Source organism: Sceloporus undulatus, chromosome 1, assembly GCF_019175285.1.
Source record: "Sceloporus undulatus isolate JIND9_A2432 ecotype Alabama chromosome 1, SceUnd_v1.1, whole genome shotgun sequence".
NCBI classification, from domain to species: Eukaryota; Metazoa; Chordata; class Lepidosauria; order Squamata; family Phrynosomatidae; genus Sceloporus; species Sceloporus undulatus.
In genome coordinates, this window is record NC_056522.1 from 65,848,149 (window position 1) to 65,864,532 (window position 16,384).

The 16,384-nt window shown below is 36.9% G+C and overlaps 1 protein-coding gene across 1 annotated transcript in view; it reads right to left on the bottom strand.

Moving 5' to 3' along the window:
* Positions 1 to 16,384, bottom strand: part of CHRM3 (cholinergic receptor muscarinic 3) — a 397,697-nt gene that overhangs the window by 93,385 nt on the left and 287,928 nt on the right. Inside the window, 1 exon segment of the mRNA XM_042445960.1 lies at positions 7,532 to 7,792. The gene's annotated coding sequence lies outside the window, so the exon portion shown is untranslated.

A 16,384-nucleotide genomic window follows, 5' to 3' on the forward strand; every position in this document is an offset into this window, starting at 1 on the left:
TATTCTTAAATTACTTTAGAAAGCTGCGTGTCTGTCCATAACTAGATACTAAAATGATGATGCAAAGTAGTAGAAAGACAAGGAGAGCAAAATGAAATAAGCTAGAATCAATAAATAAGAACATGACTTTATGCCTTTTGCTAAGAAATAGGAATGCTCAAAGTTTTCATTTGGTCTGAATTTTTAAACAAACTGACCTGCTTTTTACCTTTTAGATTAATATGTGGATCAGAAAAACAGTTATCTCTTTATGTTCATACTTCTCCAAATGCTGTATACAGTTTTCTGTTCAAAAACATGCCAAATTACTATGAAGTGTATATTTCATGTATTTTAGGGCAAATATTTGTAAAAGAGGAAGTTCTAGAAAAAATAAATAAAAGACTACAGTAGAATTTAATGTGGAAACAGGACCGAGTTTTGCATGACTACTGTGTATACTCATGTAGAAGTCTAGAAATTTTAGTCAAAAAACTGACCCCAAAAACCTAGGTTGACTTATCCACAGGTCAATGTAAATACTATACATTAACTATTATTAAAAAGGAAACCATCCCATGGTGAAAGCCAAGAGTACAATCTGTCCTGGAAGGACTATCTCCTTCTACTCTCTCTTCTGCCTTTAGTGTGAGCCAAAACAGGTATGCCTGCCATAATTTTGTATGTTCTTTGGCATTGTTTTCCTTTGCTTCATCATTTAGATCTTTTATTGCATGTCCCTTATCCAAGGGTCATACCAAAATCCAAAATTTTGTCCCCAAAGCCTGTCCTCAACTTATACATGAGGTCGACTTATGTGACACACAACAGGCACAGGACAATCCATAAATCTGTACAGAAGTCAGTCCCATTGAGATCCACATTAATATGCTGAAATACGGTGTTAGGATTACAATGCCAAAGGAATACATACAAAATGAAGAAGAAAGGAATATTGACATCTAGCCACTGAATTACAAAGCAAGCCCATTAAAGAAAACTGTGTATTAAAAGTTATATTGGAGCTTTGTAAACTTCAGCCACAAATTTAATTACATTTAACACATGCTTATATTAAAAAGCACTGTCATATTAAGACATAACATTTAACATGAACTTTCTTCTGTGACTCCAATTACTAAAGCTATGAGAAACAAATGGTTGATAGATATGTGGAGTTGAAGTTTTTTGTGGGGTTTTCGGGCTACGTGGCCATGTTCTAGAAGAGTTTCTTCCTGAAGTTTCAAAATGTCAGTAAGAAACTCTTCTAGAACATGGCCACATAGCCCAAAACCCCCACAAAAAAACTATGGTTGATAGATAGATCAAATAAGAAATCCCCATGTCCAGTGGAAATATAATTAAAGCTACAATACACTTGTGTTGTTGTTATTGTTCTTGTGTGCCTTCAAGTCTTTTCGAACTTAGGGCAACTATAAACACCACAGGTTTTTTTGGGCTAGTTTCTCCAGTGGGGGTTTGCCACTGTTATCCTCTGAGGCTGAGCAAGTATGACATGCCCAAGGTCACCCAATGCATGTCCATGATGGAGCTGAGATTCAAACCCTATTATCCATAGTCATAGTCCAAGGCTCAAACCACCACACCGTGCCGGATCCCTACAGTAGCATCCACCACTTCTAATTTATACACAAATATAATGTCTGCATAAGAATGCAGTCCAAACAAAAAATAATGACAACAAGTATATGCTTATTGAGACTAGACCTCATAGCAGAATATGCACTTATTTTGTTTATGTATATATTATTAGATGTTTCACTAACTCAATTCCTGCCCCAAGATACTCGGACTGTTTTTAGAAATTTCTTTCTCCATATGTCCTAGACTCTGCTTGACTCATCAGCAGTAATGTTGGCTGTGTCACAGATGCTTATGACACTCTTTGGATGACATCACTAGACATATACTGGCAGGCAGTGGGGGGGGAGGATTCTATTCAGGGTCTCTCCCTAATGCATACATCCACCATAGATGCCACAGTTTTTATAGGCCCTTCTTCAGGCTAACTGATTGGATTGCAAAGAAAGTATCTTTTTGTGTTACAAATGGATGTTAAAGTACCTGGACTTTGAAAATCTACTAGTAGCCACATGGCCAGAAGCAGGAGATGTCAGCCTGCAAGAAATACCCCTCCATACTATCTGAACTGAAAACAGAAACAGAAAAATGCAGGCCTATGACTAACATCTTCAATTTTTTTTTCTCCTGCTTGGTTTTTAACACCTTGCCTGATGAAGAAGCCAGTGGAGCTTTGAAACTGCGCAACATGTATATTGTACATTTTGTTGGCCCAGTAAAAGTATCATTGTTTGGTGGATTTTTTGTTATTTGATTTGCTATATGGCCAACACAGGTAACCCTGTACATCATGTGTTCCAGTTACATACTTGAGACGTGTCTTTTCTCACTGCAATAAGTGAATGTTTAGATTTTAATATTGCATTACAGCCATCCAAAAACAAAACAAAACAAAACATGTTTTGAAAGGACAATCTTACATAAAGAAAATACATAGCTTAAATTCACTGCATTTTTTCCTTTGAGAAACTGCAAGATATTCCATTGCTCTCATTCATGCTTCCTAAATCCTTTCATTGACAACACAATATGACCTAAAATTACTAAATGTTACCAGCAAGAAATCTCTTAACACTGCAATTAGCATGTCTCAAAAGTAGCTGAAGAGTTTAAGACTGCCAAGCACTACAAAAGCAATACATTTGTCATGGGTTGTAATCAGTTAAAACTAATGTGCACTGCATAACAATGTCTGTGACCCTCTATAATCTTGTTCTCCCACAGTTGCCAGTCTGCTGTGACTGAAGACATGTTTGCCAGTCTATTTGCTTCATCAAAGATCTTAATGACATTCACAGGCAGGAATGAACAGGCATAGGTTCCTAACATTCAGCACAGAACATTTTTCATTCCAAAGCCATTCCATAACAACCAATTTAATATTTTTACTATTTGGGTAATGGAAAATAATTTTGAAAGTGTTTCCCCCCCATTTCTGCCCCACTGTAGTTGCAAGGAACTTCAGGCCAAAAACATTAAAATAAACTTCCTTCATGCAACACAATCTAACTTTGTTCACACCAGATAGTGAAGCAGATTTTTTTTCTTTTCGTTCCTGCCTCTTCTTTTCTTTTCCTTTCTACCTTCTAGGGTATTTATTCTGATCAAATACCATAGTATGTACACTAGAGAATGGCTTGGCAAAACAGATATGGGTACAGGCACAGAAGAAATGTTTTGGATGCTGATACAAATAAATGCACAAAATAATATTAACAGGTTACCTTAAAACTTCACTCAATGCTAAATCCAACTTTTGCTGGTGGTCATAACTTCCCTTCCATTCCCCTCCTCATCTTTCAATCTCATCTGCTTCCTGAAACTGACTCTGGAGGGCTCTTCACATCCCCCTGAACTATATTTCTAGGGGTGCAGAGATAAAGAGGATCAGATCCCCATTTCCACTGTATCCCACTGGTTTGCCTTAGGAATGCCACCACTGTAAACTATCCTAGACTGTATGGTGCTATTTTCAGTATTATATAAATGGTCAACTGAGATAATAGCCATATACAGTACAACCAAAAATAGGTTTTTCCTGTACCCCTACTATGTCATTGAGAGAGGCAGTGGAATTAAAAAGGAGGCAACCTTAAGACCAGTACATTTTGTTTATTTTCAATTTAATAGCATATGTTAGGCTACCTGGCATATTCAGGACTCCAAAATGGAACATTTCTAGCAAAGTCACACAAATCCAGAACAGATTCTAATTTATACATGTTGGTCAATGTAAGTGTATGCAAAGGACCCCACTGTTTAACATTGCAGCTAAATTAAAGGGAAACTCCTCCACATATACAGTACTATAAACCACTCAGACATTTGTAAGCCTAGTGTGTTCAGAAGTAAATGTTACTGTGTTCAAATCACACACACTTTCAGGATTGTGCCTGACTATGGCATAATCCATCATAGATTAAAATGGTGGAGAGTCAACTGTTTAAAGTGACAAAAGTTCACTTAATAATGGCCAGCAACATAGATGTCTGCCATATAAATGCTGGTCTGTTTTACTTTTACTCAGTATTGTCTCCACTGACAGACAGTGGATTTTCATCAGGGTTTCAGACTGAGGTTTTCCCCAATTTCAGTTTGAAATACCATAAATAGAAACTAGTGCATTCAAAGCATGTACCCCACCATTAAGAGATGGTTCCTTTTAACTCTAATGATGAAACCTAATAGCTGAACTCATAAATTGGACTGAAACTGCTTCTTGCCCCCACCCCAAAAATTATCTAACTACCATGTGATATCATCTCCTTAGCCATTGGGGGGGGGGGGAATCACATCTAATTTCAATAATTGCAGCTGAGAGGTACAATCCAGCTGAAGTTAACCACCTTCAAAATGTAATAACTAACAGTATAGCTGAAGTGCATTATTACTTTGCTCCAGTTGAACAGACATATAACTTTGCCTGCCCCTTTTCTTTTGATATCCAAACTGTACTTCTGTATCCTCACATGAAATATCAAGTTGCTTCAAGCTAAAAAATTGTAGAATGAAGGAACATTTCATGGGAGGGGGTTTCTTATCTGGAAAAGACATGGTCTTCATTTTGCTGCTTACCCTATAGTTACAACCTATAAATATACATATAGTGAGACCAAGGCTCTACATTAGCACCACAGTGTTAGTCTTGTCTGTAAATGCTACCTGACCATTCAGTCTCTTTTGCAGAAGCACCTTTGCAATATCATTTTAAGGATGACCAATAAAGAAAAATGTCCAGGCAGAAACAACAATGAACACCTCCTATAACATATAGTGGGACTGTATCCTGCACATCTGCATGTGTGCTTTCTTGCTATTCTGTGCTAAATTGAACATAGATCTTTATTTCCAGGGGCAGAGCCAACATTTCTAGTCCTAAAGTGGTAAAAGTACATGATTTCCCAAAGAATAGCTTGAAAATAAAGCCGTTACTTCAGACCCTGTCCCCCCACCCAATTTTATTCAATATTAACCAGTTTCAAACAAGTAATATTTCACAACTATCACCCTTCTGTCATAGCAGTCATTTGGGTCAAAAATATGACAATGAATGTTATTCTTTGAGACACAACCAAATGAGAAAAGTACTTCATGCCAAGTGAACTCACAACACTTGTGATTTTACAGACATTACTTCACTGAGAATATTATATCTTAAAGAATTATGGTTTCTGTCAGTTGGATTCATGCTTTTATGTTTCCTGCAGTAGAGTTTTGCAATTGATATTCACCTGCTTTCTTTCTGAATCTATTGAATTTTTTGCCGTTTTCGGCAAGAGCATATTGGCATTTTTTTTACTTGTGGGTTGAGTTGATAGACTCAAGGATAGTGTCTTGTCCAACAGCCATAATAACCTCTAAGTCAGGTCTAGGGGCCACGATTGCCCCTCATTGGATTTTGGAGGACCATCCCCTCCTGAGCCCCTCAACACCTTAAAAAAAAAAACAAAAGCCTATATTCATATTTTTTTTTTAGAAAACCTAAAACTCTCCCTTGTACATTCTGGAGGGTATGGAGGGCATTTCTGCCATTTTCTTCTCATCAGTTTTACAATAAAGACTTTTTTTAAAAAATCCAGAAATAGATTGAAAATTACTTTCATTTTCAGACAAACACACAAAAACAACCTGGGGGTGAACTAGACTTCATACCCACTAAAAGATGCAAAGGACCTTTTTATTTTTAAAAAGTTCAGACAGATCCTGAGTTTAGAAGCCACTAGGGGCCTCAAAACCTGCCTTGGTAGAACATACATGTCCCAGAGCTGTACTTTCTGAACTCCTACTTGAAATCTTTTAAAAAGTACCAAAGAACTTCAAAGCTATGCCTACAAGTTGCCTTTCCTCCAAGGTTATCCAACCAAACATTTTAACCTAGCAATAAATTTTATGCAGTTCAATACAAAACAACTTCATGCCTGCAGATATGCTAATACAGATTTCCTCATCCCTTGTTCGACACTGAAATTATTAAGCCTAGATGACATTCTTGACAGTTAATTAGACATTGCAAGTCCACAGTAGGAATATAAAGTGTATTTTCAATTTTTCCTCATATTTAATTTGAAAATGTGTCTCAAAATTCTGGGATACTTTTTTTGGGGGGGGGGGGTTATCAGTCACCATGACTTTTAAAAAAAATTCAGCAAGACTGAAAAGAACAGCACTTTCCTTAGTCATCCCCTCTTCTCAATGTTTTAACCCTTTTAAACAATATGCATTGCATTTTACAACAACAAAAATTTGAAAACAATATTTTTACCCCAAAAAATCTAATATGTGAAAAATCATCAAAATAGACAAAAAACTTTCATAATCTCACCTAGTGGGGAGATTTTTTTTGATTTTGTGTGTGTGCATGCATTCTTGTATCAAGAAATTGAAATAGTTTTACATCCCTAGTCCATAACAGCATATCTCTGAATATCAGATAATGGACACAAGCTGCAGGGGATGACTGTTAACACAGACTATTCCCTGACTTATTTTATTATTGGATCATCCAAATGATAAGTAAAAAATTTGGGGGATTTATAGAAAAACATGCATTTCATTTTTTCTTACTCTATTTTATCTGCTATTTTATTTGATCTCATTTTTGTTGTATTACTGTGAACCTCAAATCCATATAATGAATGACAGTGTATAAGTATTCTAGGCAAGTAAGTACAATTACCAATGGATTTTCAAAGGTTGCATGGTTTGAAAATGTGTGGAATATACTTGACTGCCAGTGGTCCACTATGCTGTCACACATTTTTATTTTTCATTGAAAAGAAACAACATAGCAATATCACTCTGAAGAGTTATGTCCTTATTTACCTAAACGTCACTAGATGGCCTAATTATAATTGATTTACCCAAGACATTGTCTTGCAGTCAGCTGTGCAGTATGAGCTTCCATCAAATGTACACTGAAATATATTTTTGCAATGGCATGTATGATATTCAGACTTCAGTGAAAAACATAAGTCCTGACAACTCTTCATTTTGTGGATGTATAAAGTTAATAATCTTTCCAGTGTTACTCTTCACAGTACTGCATTTCAATATACAAGAATACATCACCCTTGACATAATACTAAAAAATGTCCCTGATCCTGTTAAAAGAACAAAGTGAATAAGGCCAAAGCAGAAAATTAAAAAGTGTTTATTTACCAAAAATAAATCTTAATTGCTTTCTTTCCTTTAAAGGTTAGCATAAAAGGCAATTATAATGACAATTTTGTAGGTATGAAAAGGCATACAATGTGTATTGAACGACCCACCATCTCTTCCTTCAAAAGGCTGTATTTCACAACAATATATCTCCACATCAGCATTTTCTAACTCTCTGTCTGCATAGGTACAGACTGGCTTGGAATATAAGAAAAATACTTTCTCATAGATTAAAATGGTACCTTTTGACAAATTCATTTCCAATGTTTACCATTGTTTAAAGTGATCCTACCTTGGAAAATAAGCCAGGAGTGCTGTAGTCTGTTGGTCAGGCCTGCTGTATCCACCAAAGGCCTCTGCACTTCTTTGATGGGAAAGAAGTATGGTAATTTATCCAAGTCATGAACACCTCATGACACATTGTATACCAAAAAGATGTTTCACTGAACATGGCACAAATGTAGAAGAGTTCTGCAGTGTGAGAGAGAGGAGAATGGAGAAACTGGCAATGGTCCCAGACATTTTCTTCGAAGCCATGGATCATAGGGAGGATCTAGAGAAAATAATGCAAAGAGAAGGACTTTTTTCAGGAATGAGAATTAAAAGGAGGGGGGACATTTAAATACTTTTTAAAATGAAAGTTCCAAGCCAGTTTCAATGAGAAAATCACCTGGATATTGAGGGAGCCAAAATTTCAGCGTGGTGCAGATTCCTTCTGGTTCTAACAAGTGAAAAATGTACAGCTCAATAATCTTTTAAGCCAGTTTTAAATTTTGCCAAATGAATCAAAAGGATCTGAGAATTGTTTAATGAACATCATTTTTATTCGAATGGCTAGGTTTTGTACTTTTCTTCCCCCCTCCCCCCACCTCATTTGATTTGCTGAAGTGAACCTTATGTCTGGAGTAAGGATTGATGAACCTTTGGGGTGTCCCCCCCCCCCCCGGGGAACTCACACAATTGTACAATTCAGAAAAGCATGACTTTTGAAGAAAGTGAGTTTTAGTATGTGTATTAGTTCACAGGTATAAGATCAGGGGGGAAATAAATTTCTCTCATCCTTAGTCTGCAGGATATTTTTTTTTTTTTGGGTAGCTCTGGAAATAATAGAAATACTCAGTTTTATCATATAGAATATGACAAAAATTATTTCTTAATACATCTCTAAATAGTTTCATAACATGCATTTCTTATTTCCTTCATTTCTCAATTCCTTGATTAAGAATACATTTAATTTCCAAGAGTAAAAATATGAACATATGAAACAGTTCTGAAGTAATTTCTATCTCCTCTCTAATGCCAGTGTTATGTACATGGCTTTCAGCTTACACTGAAGCTGCACCTCATGAAAAGGAATGGTGCATGTGCTGTATGCACATGCCCCAGCATACACTTTTTTTGCCTTATGTCATAGAATCATAGAATCTATTGTCAGGAAAAAGCCACATGGGATATATAGTCACAAGAAATATAATATGTATATGGATGTATTTGAAAGTAACATGACACAGCAAAAGCAATTGAAATGTCACATAGGTGTTGCATATAATGTAATTAGAAGGTCCTAAAAGCCAAGGACATATGTGGCAAGGACAAAGTGAAAAGGTGCAAGTTGATATTACCTGAAAGTCATTGAGTGGACAGTAATGTATGATGCAATGTGAGGTCAAGATTGAGCCAAGTATTGTATGTCAATCATAATGTATGTACACGCCCAGGAGGTGGCAACTGTATAATGAATAGAGAGACAAATGTCTATATAAGCAGCAATGTATGGCAATACTTTTTGTGGGTATTAATTGAGAGCTAGTGAGTGTGGGTTTTGTGAGTAGTGAATTGTTTGTGCCTAGTGTATATATTAGAATAAAAGTAGATCTTTTTAGAGACTACTTGTGTTGACTGGTGTCTTGAGAGCGACAAGAACCAGCAGATTCCAGAGAAGATTAGAAGACATCTTCAGCCAATTCTCAGGAGCTACTGGTCAAGCTGATGTTTCTCCGCTGACAGGGGGGTGAGAGTGAAAGCCAGGAGAAGAGCTGCAACTCCCATCATCCCTAACATCTATGTTCTATGATTCTATGTTGGGGCAGGGGGCTGGACAGATCCCCACATAACGGAAGAGCCCACTGTATTATAATCATACATGATTCTGTTTTGAGGAGAACTGTTTCAATTGGAGTTTGCAAGATCATATAATTTAGTTGCAAAGAAAGAAACCTAATTTATTCCTGATTTTTCTTTCTGAGTTCTAAATGGACTACAAAATCATATATAGAAACATTTTAACATAGCCACTATACATGTACTAGATTTGATTTTCAAAGTTAAATGGAAAATGTTAATGTGTAGTTAAAAAAAATTCTACAATTTTGAATTAGTGATTTTAAACCTTCAGGTGACTAAATTCCTCCTGAATTGCAATTATGAACAGAATAAATCACAAAACATACAGGACATGTTTCCAGTATCCTTTTAAGTACTTTAAGCTACTGTTATTTTAAAAAGAATGAATATTATGTCACTAGATGTCATTCCCAACAGCCCTAATTCAATACCTATTGCATAGAATGTACAGATGCCATCCATCCATCAGTGATTTCTTGTAACATGTTGGTTGGTAGCAGAACAAAAATATTGGAACTATGCCACTACTGCTTTTGTACAATAAAGGAACACAGGGGTTTTACTGGCATTAGCACCTGGAAACAGAGTTCAGTGAAATCGCAATCTGTCTTAAAAAAAACAATCAAGGAAACTTGGGTGCATAAATATATACTAGTTTCAGTACACATTTCCAGGGTGGAACTATATTATGTTCAGAATGATCACTCTTCAGAATATTCAGCTTTCATTTTTGTTTGGCACATTCCTTAGTAGAACAATGGCTCCCACAAATGAAGAAGATAAGTATGTGCAAGACACTCTACTTTTCTCACATTACAAACACAACCCTTTCATTGTACCACTACTGCCACATTTCCACTGTTAACCTCTGCAAGTATGTTAGCCTTTTTTCCTCCCAGCGACAGAAGTCAACCTGTAGTATATGATATACATTGTGAATATGGAGTGTAAAACACTTTTACCTGACAGTTTTATACAGGTACATTTTGCATAGCTGGTAACACCATAAGAAGATCAGAAACTTAAAATTGCCAGGATCAGATGTCACTGGCAATCAAACTCTGTGCATGTTCCAATGAAAACTAGCTTGGGTGGAGTAGGTCACAGTATTTAGAGAAGGTTTTTTGCATGCTTTTCTTGAAATACAATTTTATATATACACACCTAACATTTTAATCCACAGTACTTCTTGGTGTAATTTTGATTCATTCTCACAGTAACTTCACAAGAATATAATTACCCCTTATATATGCCCACCCAGAGACATATCCAATACTGCACTAGTGGAAAATTGCACAAGGGAACTTTTCCTTTCTCTCCAAACTCCTTCAACCTTCTGCCTATCCAGAAAACCTGTCCAGTGCCAAGGGAAATTACAATTCTAGATACTGTCTTTCTGTGAATGTGGTATGAATCTGCCACAACAACATGGAACATTTTTTCATAGCATGCACAAAAATCTCTGTTCACCCTTTCCCCCGCAGCCCCAAAGACACATCTCAAATGTTTGTTATGTCTTGCTTAATTTTTGAAGAGAGTCCTTGCAGGGTGAGGGGAGATACAAATTCATTGGAAAGCAAAGATCTGTTGTGCAACCTGCTTTTTGCTTGTGCAGCACTATCTTCTTCACCAAAGACATAAAGTTAGATATTCCAAGTTACTAATTTATTTTTCACATCAGCAGCAATAAGAGTTAGATATGGTTGATACAGCGGGTTGAAGATGCAGGGTGGCATCTGACAAAATGTCATGTCAGAGTATTGATATGAAAAATTGCTACAAACTAGTAGCTTCTTGGTGAATCCAATTCATCAAATTCAACTATTAAGATGCTTGAACATGGTCAGTTCCCTGGCCATTTCTTCCTGGGCCTTCTCACCATTTCCTTTCTTGTGTGGGACATAGTTTGTCCCAAATCTTCTAAAACAGTATTTGGCCCTTCAGTGCAGCAGAAAACACTATCATGGTATTTTTGGTTGCCAATAAAGAACTGCTCAGACCTAAGATTTAGGCACCAAAAACTGGGACTGGGGATTACTTTCTTAAACTGAAACCAAGTTTTTCATCATCCATTTCTAAAAAAATCATACAAGTTTAACATTCAATCTTCTTGAGAAGGGATTGTTGCTTCTTCTATCTTTGGACTTAAATCAATTTGGCAGAAGTTGTCATATATTGTAGTATTCTTACACAGGTCTTTTTAAATCTTTCATCCCACATTCCTACAGAAAATAGTTCCAGTTGCAGCTAAAATTTAGTTTTCATAACATTCTTTATCATTCATGAATTGGAGTCCATTTTTTTAGCTTTTTCACAAGTCCACACATGAAGAAAAGCTGCTGCTGCTGCTTCTTTGACATTCCAATATGATTCGAGGGACTTTTCTATCCCTTAGAAACTTTTCTGAGTTAAACATTTTTCAGACTATAGACTTCCTGACACATGCTAGATAGGATAATGCTAGAAGAATGGAGTTTGCTATTCATGAATGAATGAATGAATCCCAGCCAATGAGACCAAATCCTATAGGATTGCACTCTAGATAATTTCTCTGAGGAACATACTTCCATTGGCTACATGTTATGTGAAATACAATACTTCATATTCTGCACTTTATATACTATACTTAGATACTATACTTTAATTGAGTACTACCATATACACTTGACTATAACTTGATCTCATGTATAGTCAAGGCAGGCTTCGGGGCCAAAACATGGATTTTGATATGGCCCATGGATAACTAAGGGTAAAACTGAGGATCATGCAAAAGGATGTAAGGACAATGAAAGAAAAACAATGCCAAAGAATTTACTAATTCTGGAGCCATAACAGTTTGTGCTCACCCTGAAGGTTGGGTGAGGACAAATCTATGAGTAAATTTTGGCTGAGTGATGTGCTGTGGGAGAGTTGACCAGGCACAGATGCACAACAATGGCACACATGACAAACCAAGCAAAGAGAAATGTGACTATATTACTCATGCTTATAGCCCTTTAACTTTAATATGATAACTTTGCCTGATTTTAACCCAGAAAGTTGACAAACATTATTTACCATAGTCAGAGCCCAATTCCTCTTGGCAGTCCTTTGAGGGCAAGTGCCAAACAGCTGCCTCCACCATAATTTCCCCACCCAGCATTCAAAAGGACTGAAGTGGTGATGTGGTGGAGAGAGTAGAGGGGGTTAGTGCTTCTTTCAGGTACTTCAGGAATAGCTCTCGCCTTGCCACTCAACCCACAGGAGGGGGATGGTTGTTGCTGGGATTTGGGGGGTGGGGGGGGGGGGGCTAAGAGCCAGGGTTTGGGGTCAATTATGACAAAATGGCTAGACTTAATATACAGTAACTCAGTTATACTCAATCAAATCAATACATCTCTCCTAAGAAAGCCTACTGCTGATGGCAAGTTACCCTTAATGAAGTGCTTATTTCATGCATTCGAATCTCAATGGGAACTTGCTCTGATATAGAGAGAAAAAAAATTTAATATGATAAGAAACTCAAACAAGGCCACCATTTGAAGTGGAAAGTATGGACTCCTAGCCCATGTTTCAGAATGTTTGAGATACCACAGGGAGCAGCAGAGTTATTGATTATTGTGCTCACACAAGATGAAATGTAGCAGACAAGAGACTTATTTCAAACAATCCTTAGTCTTAGCTTGTTTTCTTTTTTCTTTTTTAATATATCTTTATTAACATCTTCTTTTTTTAAAAAAAAAAAGTCTTAGCTTGTTTTCAAGCAACTCCAGCTTAAATGCTATTCAACTTTCTCAGTAATGGTTCCTTGGGGGAGGGGTTAATGACATATCACTAGCTACTTTTCAAATTCAAAAGCTACATTTTAAATAAATAAGAAGAAAAAGGCATTTTAACATTTGACACATTGTTGAAAGTCTGGCACAAACCTGCCAAACCTATATTTTCATGTCACACTGGGGCCCCAAATAGTCCACTTTCCTGTAGTTCATGAAGAAAGCTTTCCTGCTGCTTTAATTGCTCATATAGATGGTATATTTCACCTTCTTCAAATTGCTCCTTGTAATAAAAGTGGTTTGGCTTGTCTGCAGTTGCTGATTCTATCTTGTGTAACTATTTCTACTATTTACCCTAATGGTCAGCTGAGGGGTCAAATTCAAGAAAGCAAAAACACAAGGATGAGCAGAAGTCTCCTAGTTGATATCTAGGATGGAATGTCTTCGGGACATGGGAAGAAGATCAGAAAGCTGTGCTGAGCTCAGAATGCAGATTGCTTGTCTGGAAGTATGGTGTGAGGTGACCAAGGAGAGCCCCCCCCCCCCCCGCCAAAGGACAGGGATGGTTAATTATGGTTCTTGGGTGCAGGACGCAGCTCCCATTTTCACCTATCACTGACCATCTGACTAGGGCTATGAGGTTGTAGTCCAATGATTCCCGAAAAATTGGAGGTCATCTAGTCAAACAATATCTAGTAGTTAACAAAATGCCCAGCTGTGTCTAAAAGAATTGCATGATTCCTGACACACAGAGTGCAGGCTAGGTTTCAGAAAAGATGATACAGCTTACCTGTCTACTAAAACCCACTTGTATAGCTTGGCTTGGAACTTGAAGGATATTTGGGTGAGTTGTAGTCCTTAGATGCCAATAAGGTGTTGCCCTTCTAAAATCCTCATCTTTTCTGTTTGCCTCTTCATTTCATTTGGCAGTGCATGTTGTTTTGACACGCACTGATCCACAGAGATGGAGCCACAGATTAACTTATTTCATTAAAACGCACATACCTTCAATACTCATTATGCTTTGTTTCAAAGCCTATTATAAGTAGAGGGACAAGCAAAAAGCCCTTTAAAATTAACTGATTTTTTTTTAAAAACATTCATGATACCAAAAAGGTCAAAAGGAGTCAACAGAGTTCAACAGCTTCATTGGCATGGGATGGGTTTCTGGATTTTTTTTTAAAGAGAGCTCTGTATTTCCCTGTTCACCACTTCAGAAATAAAAATGAGCCAAATCCTATTATGCCCCAAGTCTACTGAAGTCAAAAGAAAGTTTATATGTGCTCCAGGTTATCAGATTATGTTTAACGTGAAATAAATTTGCTTCAGTCCATACACCCTTAAATGAGAGTTGTCTAATTTTACTTGTACTATTTTATTTATTTAGAAAATGCTCTTATTTTTCAAGAAAGGGGAAATTAGAATTTTTTATTGTCACTGCTCGCAGAAAAAGAACTGTAAATGTGATCCTAATTCAGGTATTTCACTGCTATATGCTAAGGTGAATAGAATTATGTGTATCAGTTAAATTACAAGACAGCTATTTAACTGACTGAAAGCACTGTATGTTGTAGCTACTAACCCAATACAAGCTCTATACCACAGAGAAAAGGTCAAAAACATTATGTCTCCGCAGGATCATGTAGCCTTTCATTGTACTTTGAAGTTGCACCTGCTTTCCTGATAAGACAAGATACCTGAAGATGAAATATTATGATTGTATGATTTCAGCTAAATGGTTCAAAGCATGATGGATTCCCTCCCCAACCTTGCTTACAAACTGGAGTGAAGGCAATGTTTTCAGATACAGTGGATCCTTGTTATACGCTGGGGTTTGGTTCCAAGATCCCCATGTATAACAAAATCCGTGTATGCTCAAGTCTCATTAAGTATAATGCATAGCAAAATGGTGTCCCTAATAAAAAATGGAACATCAAGGTAAATTTTACTTTTTTGGAACTTTTCAAACCATGTTGCTTAAATCCGTGTATAAAAAAATCCGTGTATAAGAAGGGCCGCTGTACTGGACTGAGAGTATAGGGAGAACTGAAGGCCACATCAACAATTCTTACCACACCAGCAGCAATCATGTTGTTTAACAAATAGGAAAATACTGGTATGGAAACTATCACACCTTCTGGCAACAGCACTATGGTGCCATGATGCAGTTTTTCCACAATCAGTCTTCCACACTGCCTCACTCATCTTGCCTTCTTCTCTGTGTCTACCTTACACAGCAATGCAACTATTATTTTTAAATTTTGGGTCACAATTGTGCATTGCACCATTTTGACATGTCTCACTGCCACCATTTCGCTCTTCCAATTGAAATCACAAACATAATGGGGAGTAACCATTGCCCACATGTTGGTGTAGTGTGCCTGTTGTTAGTGTAGTATTGGTTTTACCTTGGTTGTTTTACAGTCACCCATCTTATACATGGATCTTTATAACCGGATTCAAGCATATTGGTTTGAAATGTTCAAAAAGTATAAATTTCAAATATCAAATCTTGATTTCCATTTTTTATAAGGGACACCATTTTTGTTATGTCATTAATTTAATGGGACTTGAGCTATACTGATTTTGTTATAACGGGGATCTTGGACCAAACCCCAGCGTATAACAAGGGTCCACTATACTCCATTCCACAGGTTTTATTTTTTTAAATTGTTTTGGCATAACTGCAGAATACTGGTGACCCATCATGACAGCACAATTTGTGCAATTATGGCAAAACATTTTTAAAAAATAAATAATACCAGTAATGAATAAAAGGAACATTGTTCCTATGCACCATAATGTCCTTTTATCCAGACACCAGAAGTGGAATACCTTACCTGCTTGAGAATAAGAAGAGGGAGAGAAGAAAGAGCCTACTCATTCATACCATAGCACTGCTAGAGCATTGGAACTGCAGAGGAAGAAATGCTCACACCAGAAGAAATAGCTGATGTTTTTCTCGTCATGAAAAATGTGGTCAATAACAATGGAAATGCAATGCCACAACAGGGAATCACAAGGTTGTTGTGATAAGAAAAGATCAAAGTGTGGAACGAAGACAGTGCAATCATGCAGCAACTCTATCATGTGAGAAAGCCCACAGAGTATCTGTCTCCATGGGAAGAAGTTGGAAGAAAAGCTTCAGTGAGGTTGAATGCTACTTTTGTTTCAGCTGGAAGGAAGTTTAGACTAGCATGTGCACAGTCTAAGTGGAGCAAAATGCGGACATCTTCTCCAAGCTCTTTTTTTCTTCTCACTGGAAA